Consider the following 13,275-nt stretch of genomic DNA (forward strand, 5'->3'; position numbering starts at 1 on the left):
GCATATATTGTAGAATATAGTGTAATGTTAATTTTAAACTCTAGTACAATGTTCATGAGCATAAAATTCAGGGTCAGCTGAACCCTGGGTGACCTAAGTCGTTATCTGACTGTTCTAAGTCTCTAAGTACTCATCTGTAAAAATTATTAGTAGTACTTCCTAGCACAAGGGCTAGTTTGAAGATTAAATGAGATATTGCGTGTAAAATGGTCACAGAGTGTCTGATACTACAGTCAGTTGGTAGTTATAACCTTGAGTCAATGCCAGTGTACCAGCTCCTGCAAAAAATGCTTTCATATCTTCATCCCCCACAGACTCGCAGCTATTTGAAATCCATCCTAACCCTTTCTTCATTCTGAAAGGAATTATATATCCAGACTCTGACTCAGAGACCTCAACAATGCCCAGTAGTCCTAGACAAAGCATCTATAATGTGCAAGGCAATTCTTTGGCATTACACGACTAACCAAGAGTTTCAAAAAATTTTTTTAGGTCAAAGACCATAGTATAAACATAATTTGGCATTGGGAGGTTTAGATTTCGTCTCTTTCATCTATTACTGTGTAACATTGGGCAAAATGAGCCTTAGTTTCCTCGTGTGTTCAATAGGAATAAGAACGTCTACCTCATATGTTTTTAATAAAATATATTGGTTAGGTTGAGGAATTAATACTGATGAGTACCTGGCACTTATTACCTGCCTATTAACCGATCATTTCCTTCCTTCACTTTAGCATGTGTGATTGATATCTATGTGGTTAGTTTGTTGAAATGGAGAGATAGCCTGTTTGCTTATTGTAGTTGCTTAGCTGCTAAGTTGAGTCTGACTCTTGTGCAACCCCATGGACTGTAGCCTTCCAGGATCCTCTGTCCATGGGATTTCCCAGGCAAGAATACGGGAATGGGTTGCCATTTCCTTCTCCAGGGGATCTTCCCTGACCCAGGGATCTAACCCACATCTCCTGTATTGGCAGGCAGATTCTTTACTGCTGAACCCCCAGGTAAGCCCATCTGCTTATTACAGACATTTTACTTATCATCTATCCTCCTGCCTTAAGTTGTCTGGTGAGTGTTCAGCACTTGAAGGTGTATAATAGATGCGAGGTCATTGATACTTCTAAATTTTTTTGAAAAGACAGAGAAAACAAAGAGTTGAACTAGAATGATTCTGGTACTAACAAAGGTTGTCTCTTTTAGAAAAAAAATGTAACCCAAACCAGACTGTAACAAAAAATTACTTAAGTCAGTATGCTATGGGGTCTGTGTGTATAGCCATACCCTCTTTCTCCCCACCCTCTCCTTTCAGAATGCACCAATTCTCTTTTAATTAATATTTCATCAGATAGTGCTCTAAGATCCAAGAAGGTCTGGGCAGATAGACACAATGGAGTAAAAATGACACCATAATCTTGATTAGTTAATTAAAAACTGGATCCTAATCTTGATGTGACACTGAGTACAATTCTTCATATTATATGAATTTCCCAACGCATGTGTCATCTTAACTGTGCTTTATTCACTTCCTCACTTTCAATTCCAGGCTTTGCCATTATCATAGTTAATACTTCTAAAGAAAAAGTGATCACTATGGATTAAAAAAAAAAAAGCCTGATGTCCTTCTCAAGGTAATACATTCATTTCATTTGGTATGTATGCTTTTAATGTGATAGTAGTATCCAACACTGAGAGAGAAAAAGACCTCAGATTGGTTAGTTACTCCATATGAGGCATTGTGCCTGCTATTTCATATGTGTTACTTTATATTTTATCTTCAGAGGCCAACACTAACCTGGAACTGGTAAAAGAAGTGAAGTCACTCAGTCGTGTCCTACTCTTTGCGACCCCATGGACTGTAGCCTACCAGGCTCCTCCCTACATGGGATTGTCCAGCCAGGCAAGAGTACTGGAGTGGGTTGCCATTTCCTTCTCCAGGGGATCTTCCTGACCCAGGGATCGAACCCTGGTCTCCCGCATTCCAGACAGACGCTTTAACCTCTGAGCCACCAGGGAGTGGTAAAGCGAAGTGTAATTTCAGGCTTTCCGTTTGTGATGCAAAGGAATTTTATAATGGCATAACAATGATGTCAATTCAGTAATAAACAGACTGCAATAGTCAAGTATGAGGAGGAAGTGGCATCTTCTCTTGAAATCTGACCACTCTGGAGGAGAGTCTTTTCATAAACAGAGTGGAAACATCTCCTAGAAGTAGGTTCTAACCACCAACCAGTGGCTCAGCCATCTGAGAGCACTGACCACTCAAAGCATCCAAACGTGGTCTATGAAACCAGAAGGGGATGGAGGCCAAGCCAGGGATTATAAAGCCCCATAGGGCTAAGTTTGAGCAAGTACTAGTCTGATACTCGTTCTCAGACTTCTTACCCACAGGGAGGTCCTTGTGCTCACCAAAACATGCCCTGTTAAGAGAATCTTGCTTACAGATGTGATGGTTAAAAAAACGTGCAAGTATAATCCTACCATTAAAGATAGGCACTGAAACCTGAGAGATGCTTTTTATATATATATATATTTTTTTGCTCTATTTTTTCTCTCTTTTTTCTTTTTTTTTTTTTTTGTTGTTGTTGTTGACTGCACTGGGTCTTCATTCCTCCTCATGGGCTTTCTCTAGTTGCAGTGAGCCAGCGGGTTGAAGGATACTCTTCATTGCAGTGCTCAGGCTTTTCATTGTGGTGGCTTCTTTTGTTATAGCAGATGGTCTCTAGGTGTGCGGGTTTCAGTAGCTGTAGCAAACAGGCTCAGTAGTTGTGATGCATGGGCCCAGGTGCTCAAAGGCATGTGGGATACTCCCCAACCAGGAATTGAACCCATGTCCCCTGGACTAGCAGTCAGATTCCTAACCTCAGGACCACTAGGAAAGTCACTCAGAGGTGCTTTTAAATGAGTGGGGAAACCGACATGGAAGGGTAAAGTTACAATATTGATATCATGGGTCAGGATCAAGACAAGGGAACCACAAGGTGCTTTTGGAGCACACAGCATACCTGGAGGTGGGGACAATAAGTGAAAAATTAAGTTATCGTGATGATTCCACAGGGAAGATTGGAGCCCACTAACTGAGGCCATATAAGTTTGCACAGTTGCTAAAAGGGCATCTGGAATTCTGTCTCTGGTTTTCCTGGCTGAAGGATGATTAGATGGTAGGACTAGGACGATCCATACAAAGAGGATACCTGCCTGCCGATGCAGGAGACACAAGAGACACAAGTCTGATCCCTGGTCAGGAAGATCCCCTGGAGGAGAGCACGGCAACCCACTCAAGTATTTTTGCCTGGAGAATCCCATGGACAGAGGAGCCTGGCGGGCTATAGTCCATAGGGTCTCCGAGAGTCGGACATGATTGAAGTGACTTAGCACTAAGAGTCAGAAAAATTCAGAGTGAGAGGAAGAGATCCAGGGAGGGAGGGAGGGACAGAGTGATAGAGTGGAGGTGAGAGGAGAGAAAGCGAGAACTTTTCCTTTTCTTAACTGGAATGTTCCCTACTGTGACAAGGAGGCTAGAAAAGAAATAATAAAGCTCAGATTAGAAAATTTTAAAAAAACACAGGCTTTGATTGCCCATTTTAAAGCTTTCAAATCTCTTATTATTTGCCACTTATCTCCTGAAATTTTCAAAATGTTTCTTTGGAAAGCCCCACCCAAATGTTATGTCCATGTTTTATAGCTGGAAGGCATATCCACTCACTGTAAGAAAAGAGAAGTTTTGTTAAGATGTGACTTATGTTTGTGCTGAACCACTAAGGCTTGATCTTAAATCAGACAACCAACAGTAAATTCTGTGTTGTTGTTGTTGTTATTATTTTTAATCTGACACTTCCTAATCATACTGAAGGTTTTGTACTGTTTGGGTGTGAATTGGTTATTGTGCTTGTGTGCATGTGGCATGATACTCTGCTGTCAATTTGAGATGAGGTCTTTCAAAATCAGCAATTGAAGATGATAGCCTTAATCAGAAGATGATTTTCTATTTTATTCACCTTTGATGTGCTTCAAAAGCCAAGGTGACATAGGAACATCCCCACTTACTTCTTGCAGGAAGACATACCTCAACCAACTGAAATTATTAAATCAGAATTTGAAAGTGTTATAGCACATGTCAAGCATAAAGAGCAGAGCTAATTAAGAAGGTGTCTATGATCAAGAAGTCCAATGTGTAATCAGCAAGCAGTGCCTTCATTGATACTTGACTCCTGTCAAATTCTATTTGTAGGGGAATGATAAAGACATTTTCAATGCATATCGATTCTGTTCCAGTGTACACATTTATATTTGCTACTTTTGTATGGCAGGAAAACTGCACTTACTTTGCAGGGGAAAATTGCCACCATTCAAAGAGAATGTGTTCTGTGCTATATACTCAGCCAGGTCGTTTTCAGGCATTACTTCATGTAATCTTTACAAGACTTCTAAAAGAAAGGGATGATATTTCCCATTGTACAGAGAAGGAAACTGATGTTCAATTCCATTAAGCAGATTCACCTAAAGTCACATGGCTAGCAAGTAGCAGAGCTGACGATCAAAGCAGCTGTCTCCATCTATGTATTCTATATGTTCTCTATTCAGAACTTCTCTGAGCTTTGTATTTGAAATGACCATGAATTGTCATTGAATAAAATACCCTTTTTAAGTTCTGAGTGTTAGTTACAGTTGAGCCTGAACTAACATTCCCATTACATACCATCATAAAAGCCATCGCCAACTCTAAAATTCAGATATGTTTTCTTTTATTTTATTTTTGAGGATTTTGCAATGGTCCATCATAAGAAGTGATTTCTTCCAAATAATTTTGTGTATTAGCTAGATGTAAATAAAATACCAATGTCAAAAAAAAACCACTCCTTTACAGCGTGAAGCTCCATTAGAGATAATTTGCCTCTGCTCTCCTCTGGGCCAGTTTTGGTTTCCACAACTGGAAAGTTGTGGTTGAAGCTGATGGGCAGAGGCCAGGGATGCTGTTATACACCCTACAATGTCCAGAATAGCCCCCATGACCAAGAACTATCCAGTTCAAAATAACAATAAGAAAACATCCACTTAAAAACCTTGAAGCAGAGAATTCCAGGCAAAGGGAACAGTCTGAAGCAGGAATAAATCTGTAGTGTTCTAAGAACAGAAGCAGATCTGGTGTGATTTGATTCTGATGAAGAAGTGAGAGCGAGAGAAAAAGCAGCTGAAAACAAGCCACCAGGCCAGACCATGTAGGGGCTCTTGTGCCTTGACAGAAAGTGAGATAGTCTTTTCATCGCAATAAAAACTTGTTAGATGATTTCAAACAGGGATATAAGAAGATCTGATGTGTGCTTTGAAAGATAGCTTTGGTTACATTTTGGAGAAGTTTCTAAGGGAGGCGTAAATGGAATTGGAGAGACACATAGAAGGTTTTGGAAATAAGGGAAGATTTATGGGTTTAGACTATGGCATTTCTGTGAAGATGGACAGAATTGATTGCTATCATAAATTACTCTGGAGGTAGAGCTGACAGACTTGATGATGAGCAGGTTGGAAGGAGAGGATGATCTATCAAAGGTGATAACTGGGTGCACGATTGGGTGGAGGATGATGCTATCCACTGAGATGCGTACCCTGACAGCCAAACAGAAGAGAGGGAAAGATCACATGATGTGTTTGGAGCTGTGTTATGTCTAATGTGACATTCACGTGAAGATGTCAAGGATTCAGGATATGTGAATCTGAAGATCAATGAAGAGGTCAGAGATGGAGGTGTAATTATGGGTATCGTGATCATGAAAATGCCATTTAAAACTGATCAGAATTATCTGGGGAGCATATGTTTATAGAGAAAAGAAAGGGACTTAGAAAGAAACTTGAGAAAATCCAGCCTCCAGGAGCTGACATTTATTCTTGATAAAAAGGGTGCAAGTATTAACAAGTAGACATGTGGAATTAGGTGGAGCAGAGGAGCTTTGGAAAAATTTTATGCTTTAGTGTGCACTGAACCAAACAAGAAAGAGTGTGTGTGTGTAGGGAGAGGGGGGGGAGTTTTAAGAACATAAAGTAGTATAATCCATAACAGCATTTTTGTACTTTTAGAGTAACTGAGAGGAAGAGTATAGGAAACCTGAAATAAAAGGAAATACCTGAACGTGCCTTTGAAGAGTTTAACTTGTACTGACAGAGTCCTTCTTGGGGTCTTTTTGATGCAGACAGTAGAACTGAATTTTATCATCACATTCTTGCATTGAATACACACTCCAAACACTTTGGTGTTTTCACCTTCTAAACTGATAAATTTTACTAAGTCATGCTTATATTCAAGTGTTACACTTCCCAATTATCTGTATTTAATTTCATCTTTCCAGTCTGTTCAGGGTGGGTTTTTTTTTTTTTTTATTCTGCCATAAAAGATATTAGTATTCTTTCCAGTTTGTTACTTACAAATTTAACTCATGTTTCTTAACCCAAGCCTTACTAAAAATGTTGATCAGACAAGGACCTGAAGGGCTTTACCATTTCACCAGGGATTTCCCTCCTTTTAGATATTACAACATGTTTTGATTACTGTTCATTATGTATCCACCAAGTGTTGAACTATATTTTCATCTTTATTCTGTCCCCTTTAAAACAAACTCTCTGCCTGAAGTATGTTCCCCATCTATCTATAAGATGTCACTAGTAGAAGCATTTAGAGATTTTTACTTCCCAATCAAGCAAGGTAAGTTATAATTTATTAGAGAATATTGATCAGCTCCTATGATTTCTATTTCTAATTACTCACAAAATTCTTTTTTAAATAGTCTATTTTAAAATCATATTGAGACGTTTTATTAAGTTTTTTTTGAAATCAAGATACTGTCCCATTCAGTCCTTTAATACCTATTCTCTACATATTTCTCAAATATTGCTGTCAGCAATGTTGCAATCTCACCCCAATTCCATCTGGGAAGGAGACACTCACTTCTTGACAATTATCTCACCCTGATTGGACTTCCATAATCTCACACTAAAGTGTGGCCCTCTCTTACCAGCCTGACCATCCTTCTCATTGTTACAGATGATGGACCCAAAGTAGAAGTAAGGGAGTTAAGTTTTCCTCTCCCAACATATCACCAGCATAGGCAGGCACCATATTTGTTTTTTTTATTTGTTATGCTTTAAGTTCTGAAAAATACATTCTTTTAACCACCACTTAACTATAATGATACATGTGACATAAATTACAATTACTTCATTCTCTAAAGCTTAGGCTTAATCATAATCAAATTAGGCCTGTTCTTTCAAAGAAATGGTAGGATAAATTGACTTGACAAAGGGAAGTACCTGAAATTTGAAACTGAGTTTATCATCAGATTGAGGATACTTTCTTCATTTTCTGAAGATATCTCCCTTCCTACCTCCCTCCCTTCTTTCTTTCCTTCCTTTCTTCTGGAAATTATATCAAAGAATATAGCAAAGCCTTGTGAAAATATCTGGGTAGCATTGGAGTGAGTTTAAGTTATTAGTTTTTGTAACTCATTTACTCAATTTAGCTGGCATTTTAATGAAACTATTTTCCCCCAGTGGTGCTTAAATAGCACACTTATGTTGTGATTCATACATAGTCTAAGAGGTTTCTGTTTGCTCTTTCTGTGAAAAAATAAGGGAATGGCTTTGATTAATTTAATTGAATAGCAACATGGATTCCCAGAACACAGAAGACCTTAGTATTTTTGAGTGAATGAATAAATCCATGAGTGAATAAATATAGCTAGTAAAATTTGAAAAATATATAACTTATATACAAATTCTTCAGCTGTCTAACACATATCCTTTACTATGGTGGTGGTGGTTTAGTCACTAAGTTGTGTCTGACTCTTGCGACTCCCTGGGGTATAGCCTGCCAGGCTCCTCTGTCCATAGGGATTCTCCAGGCATGAATACTGGAATGGGTTGCCATTTCCTTCTCCAGGGAATCCTCCCAACCCAGAAATCGAACCCAGGTCTCCTGCACTGCAGGAAGATTCTTTACTGACTGAGCTATGAGAAAAGCCCATCCTTTAAGATAGTATTAAAAAATGAATATATTTTATTAAAGTTCATTTGAGCAGATAAAAACATATTTTATATGTAATTTTTAGAAATCAGTCATACTCAATGCACTCCATCTCTTTATTTTGACTTAACTGTTTTTTCTTATAGAACACGTTGACGTATTTAAGCTGAATATTCCTTCATTTACTCTACAAATGAGCAGTAAGTCTATACCAGTTAGTGGGAACCCATCTTAGTGTTCCACGGACTGTCAGTGCTCATGTTAATTTCAGACTTTTCTGGTAATATGTCTACATCAGCAAGTGATTTTGTCTTAGATTGACTCATTATAGTTCTGTTATGAGATAAAACCCTCTGAGCTCTGCAGTCACACTTTATTCAGTCATGTGAAAAATGTTAGTGAAAAGTGTTCCTACTCGCCATGGTCGCTGAATAACTCCTATTTCCAAATATACTACAATACTTTAGTGTCTTTTGTTGAAGATCAAAATGAGAGAGCAGAGTTTAGAATTTCAAGGAGAGACTCCTTTGTTTAGCCCTCAAAAGCAACCAGAGAGAAAACTTGGTTCCTATAGCATCTGCAACGAGTTTTTACAGGTAACTTTTCAGCAGAAGTTGTGGAATCCAGATGATGATTGTGGAATAAATCCTTAATGGATACAAATGAGAATTGTCAATCTAAAGTTTTAAACCCAGTGGAACTGTCTTTTCAAGAACCAGAATAAAATTAATGCAATGATAGAAAATTTTAAAAATTAAAGTTTGCCAACAAGAGATGTATGCTTCCAAAAAATGTATTTCTTTGAAATATATATTACAGAAAGATACCAGAGTAAAATCTGAGATAAAAAAAGGAAAATGAGCAAATAAAATGACATGTATGTTGGTAGATTTAAGTAAATATCCTTTGAAAAAATGAACATAATGTAAATTTCCAGAACTACAAATAAAAATTTTTTTTTTTATTAAAGGATAATTGCTTTACAGAATTTTGTTGTTTTCTGTCAAACCTCAACAGGAATATATACCTATGGCTGATTTGTGGTATATATATAGGTATATATAAGAATATATATATCCCCTCCCTTTTGAACCTCCCTCCCATCTCCCTCCCCAGCCCTCCCCTAGAGGTTGATACAGAGCCCCTGTTTGAGTTTCTGAGCCATACAGCAAATTCCCTTTGGCTATCTATTTTACATATGGTTAGGGTTGTGTAATGGAGAAGGCAATGGCACCCCATTCCAGTACTCTTGCCTGGCAAATCCCATGGATGGAGGAGCCTGGTAGGCTGCAGTCCATGGGGTCGCTGAGGGTCAGACACGACTGAGTGATTTCACTTTCACTTTTCACTTTCATGCATTGGAGAAGGAAATGGCAACCCACTCCAGTGTTCTTGCCTGGAGAATCCCAGGGACGGAGAGCCTGGTGGGCTGCCGTTGTATGGGGTCGCACAGAGTCCCATACGACTGAAGCAACTTAGCAGTAGCAGCAGGATTGTGTAAGTTTCCATGTTACTCTCTCCGTACACCTCACCCTCTCCTCCCCTCTCCCCATGTCCATAAATCTATTCTCTATGTCTGTTTCTCCATTGCTGCCCTGAAAATAAATTCTTCAGTACCATTTTTCTAGGTTCTGTATATGTGTATTAGAATACGATATTTATCTTTCTCTTTCTGACTCACTTCACTCTGTATAATAGGTTCTGGTTCATCAACCTTATCAGAACTGACTCAAATGCATTCCTTTTTATGGCTGAATAATAGTCCATTGTGTATATATACCACAACTTTTTTATCCATTCATCTGTCAATGGACATCTAGCTTGCTTCCATCATCTAGCTATTGTAAATAGTGCTGCAATTTTAAAGAAAGTTTAAGGTAAACTGTTGAGAAGCAATTTAATGTAATCCAGGAGAGGGTTAGGAATTTAAAGTACTCTAAGATCTTTTTATTATTTGAGAGGTTAAAGACACTGATTAATATTAGACTTTTAAGTATTCTTAGGCTCCCCTGGTGGCTCAAACAGTAAAGAATCTGCAATGTGGGAGGCCCAGGTTCTATCCCCGGGTGGGGAAGATCCCCTAAAGAAGGGAATGGCTACCCACTCCAGTTTTCTTGCCTGGAGAATTCCATGGACAAAAGAGCCTGGTGGGCTACAGTCCATGGGGTGGCGAAGAGTCAGACATGACTGAGATACTAACACTTTCACTTTCACTTCATTCATATTCATACTTTAATAGGGTCAATTAACAGAATGAAATTAATGAATACAATTTTAAACCATTAGAAGGAAAAACTGGAATGAGAAAAAAATCTGATTAATCAAATTCATTTCCAAGTTAATCCTAATATAATTGTAAAGGTATATAGAAGAACAAAGGATCAGTGAAAGTTAATTCATGAAGAAGAAAGTGCAGGATTAGTTGTAGTACTAAATATCAAAACTTGATTAGAAAAAATATGATTTAGGACATGACACACAGGTGAGTGAGTATGCAAACAGGCCATAGAATAATATGAGAGACATAATATTGCAGACCACTAGGCAAAAGATTAGTTATTCAGGCAGTATTACTGGAGCAATTGTTAATTTCTATGGGGGGAAAAAAAACCTAGGTATTTCCCTCAAACTAACACATAATGCAAAAATCAGAAATCATAAAAGAAAATATATTTTACTATCTTAGAATTATAAACTATTTATCAAAAGATATATAAAAAATGTGTAGCCACAGAATGATAGATAATATTTATAATATGTAAAACCAAAAAGGAATTAATATCTATGATACATGAAGAGCTTTTTCAAATTAATAAGAAAAAGACAAACTACTTAAAAGAAAAACACTTAAAGGCAAAAGAACAAACAAGTATTTCACAGAAGAGAAAACAGAACATTCCAATAAATACATTAAAGGATATCGTCTCATTTTTAACCAAGAAAATGCAGATTAATACCACAATGGGCTACTGTTAGATGCACCAAATTGAAAAAAGTTTTAAAGGAGGATAACAGGTCTCGATGGGCAGTGGAGAAAGGAGATTTTTCTTGTTTCTGGTATATGTATAAATTATCCAGTAAGGTTGCTGATGTGGGCCTTCAGTGACCCAGAAATTATTTTCCTCTATATTTAAGCTAGAAAGAGTTCTACATGTGTACAACAGAATAAATGTACAGCATTGATTATAATACTAAGAACTGGAACCAACAAATGTCCATCAATAGAATGAATAGAAAAAATTTGGTTCAGTGTTAACTAAACAGCAGTGAAATGAATGAAACAGCTCATTTTATCAGCATGAATCTCATCAACATAATGTTGAACAGAAAAAAAATTGTTGTGAGAATAATACATATGCTTCAATACCCCTCATATAACATTTAAAAATATGTAAAATTAAACAATATTTCAGGATACATACATATGTATAACAGCTATGAAGAAATGTCCAGGGAATGATAAAAGTTCAGAATGCTGATGACTTATTATGGGAAGAGAGGAGAACAGCCCTTTAAGAGGCTTCAAGGATAAATGAAATACCCTATTTCTTAATGTGGGTGTTCTTTTAGCACTTTTCGTGGCTTTTATACATAATACATTATAGCTATAATTTCTTAAGTATAAATTTTTCTGTAATTAAAAAATAAAATTACATAATTTACAAGAATTTTTCAAAAGGTTAAATGACTCATACTGTACCCTATCACTTATCCATATATAAAATAAACCACCAAAATAAAATGAATTCATTACAAATCTTCTTTTAGTTAAATTTAGTAAAATCAGTAGTGTTCATCTTTTTCACTAATATGGGTTCCTAAATTATTCCAGGACCAGAAAAACACTCCAACATACAGTACATACAACTATCATGATTTTTGCTATGTTTCAGTTGTGTCCGACTCTTTGCAACCCTATGTACTGCAGCCCACCAGGCTCCTCTGTCCATAGGATTCTCCAGGCAAGGATACTGGAGAGGGTTGCCATGTCCTTTTACAGGGGATCTTCCTGACCCAGAGATGAAGCCTGCGTCTTATGTCTCCTGCATTGGCATTTGGATTCTTTACCACTAGCCCCTCCTGGGAAGCCCATTCATTGTTTAGTAAATGTGGCTGACCTTGGTAAGGTACTGTTTTCTCAGTTTCTTCATCTCTAAACTGAGGAGCTTGGATCAACAGACTACTCCAGGAGTAGTCCTACAGTAAGTTTCTATGTACCATCCTGGTCTATAACTTGAATGCCCTCTCCATGGGACAGGAGCACTTATTACAAGCTGTGGTTTCTGAAAGGCAAAACCTGTGTCTTCTAAGGGCATAACTGCAGGGTGTAGGTGTGGATTATCTGACATATGGTAGATGACCAAATAAAGGTCAGTGGAATAAAGGATTCTGGCATGACATGCCAGTGAATGAATGTTGGGCATGCTAAAATCTCCTCATATCCTGAAGTCACTGCAAAACCAGTTGGATGGTTTTACACCACCACTGCAAGGATCATGGATAATAAAGGATCAAAAAGACGAGACATCCATCAATTTTCACATTTTGTTTTCTCTAAAATCGAGGTAGATCTCGTAATAGATACCTTTTTCAACTGTTGTCAGCTAGGCAGCACTTATGATCACTTGTCATTGATTATAAACTTTGTTACCCTGGTGGTGTGATACACAACAGAACTCCTTTGTTTCTGTTAGTAAATCATTTAAGGAAAGAATGAGTCCTTCTTGTCCTTTCTTCCATTGAAACAATCTGATACAATTAAGAAAACCCAGCTTCAGAAATAGTAAAAATAGATATGCTGATATTTTAGAAGAAAATCTTGGGAAAAGCGGTAAAGCTTTTAAGGAAAATCTCCATCAAAAAATGATCTTGATAGCACAGAAAATGAGACTGATTTGAAAAACAGATAAAGAAATCTGAGTTGAAAATAATCAATAAATCAGAAGAGTTGCACTCTAAATGTGAATAGATTTTAGGAAAACCGTAACCAATGAGTGTAACATACTATATATATATATATTTAAACAAGGTGTAATAAAAAAAAAAAAAAAAACAACTTTCTCCTGTCACGGATGCTATTCACTGGTCTATTCACTGATGCTATCAAAATGTAAAGGGTTAATCCCCACCCCCACCCCCGTTAAATCTTAGTGATGGAAACTGGGAACCAGGAGAGGGCAGCAGAGAACAAACCAGAAAATTTTTTTGTTGATATGTTTTAACTGTAGAAAGGGCACTTCATATTTTATGAAGCTCTTTCACATATATCA

At 37.4% G+C, this 13,275-nt stretch overlaps 1 protein-coding gene across 1 annotated transcript in view; it reads left to right on the forward strand.

The window, feature by feature from the left end:
• Positions 1 to 13,275, forward strand: part of LINGO2 (leucine rich repeat and Ig domain containing 2) — a 1,233,386-nt gene that overhangs the window by 1,076,351 nt on the left and 143,760 nt on the right. The window lies entirely within an intron of this gene.

The sequence above is a fragment of the Bos indicus genome, chromosome 8 (genome assembly GCF_029378745.1).
Source record: "Bos indicus isolate NIAB-ARS_2022 breed Sahiwal x Tharparkar chromosome 8, NIAB-ARS_B.indTharparkar_mat_pri_1.0, whole genome shotgun sequence".
NCBI classification, from domain to species: domain Eukaryota; kingdom Metazoa; phylum Chordata; class Mammalia; order Artiodactyla; family Bovidae; genus Bos; species Bos indicus.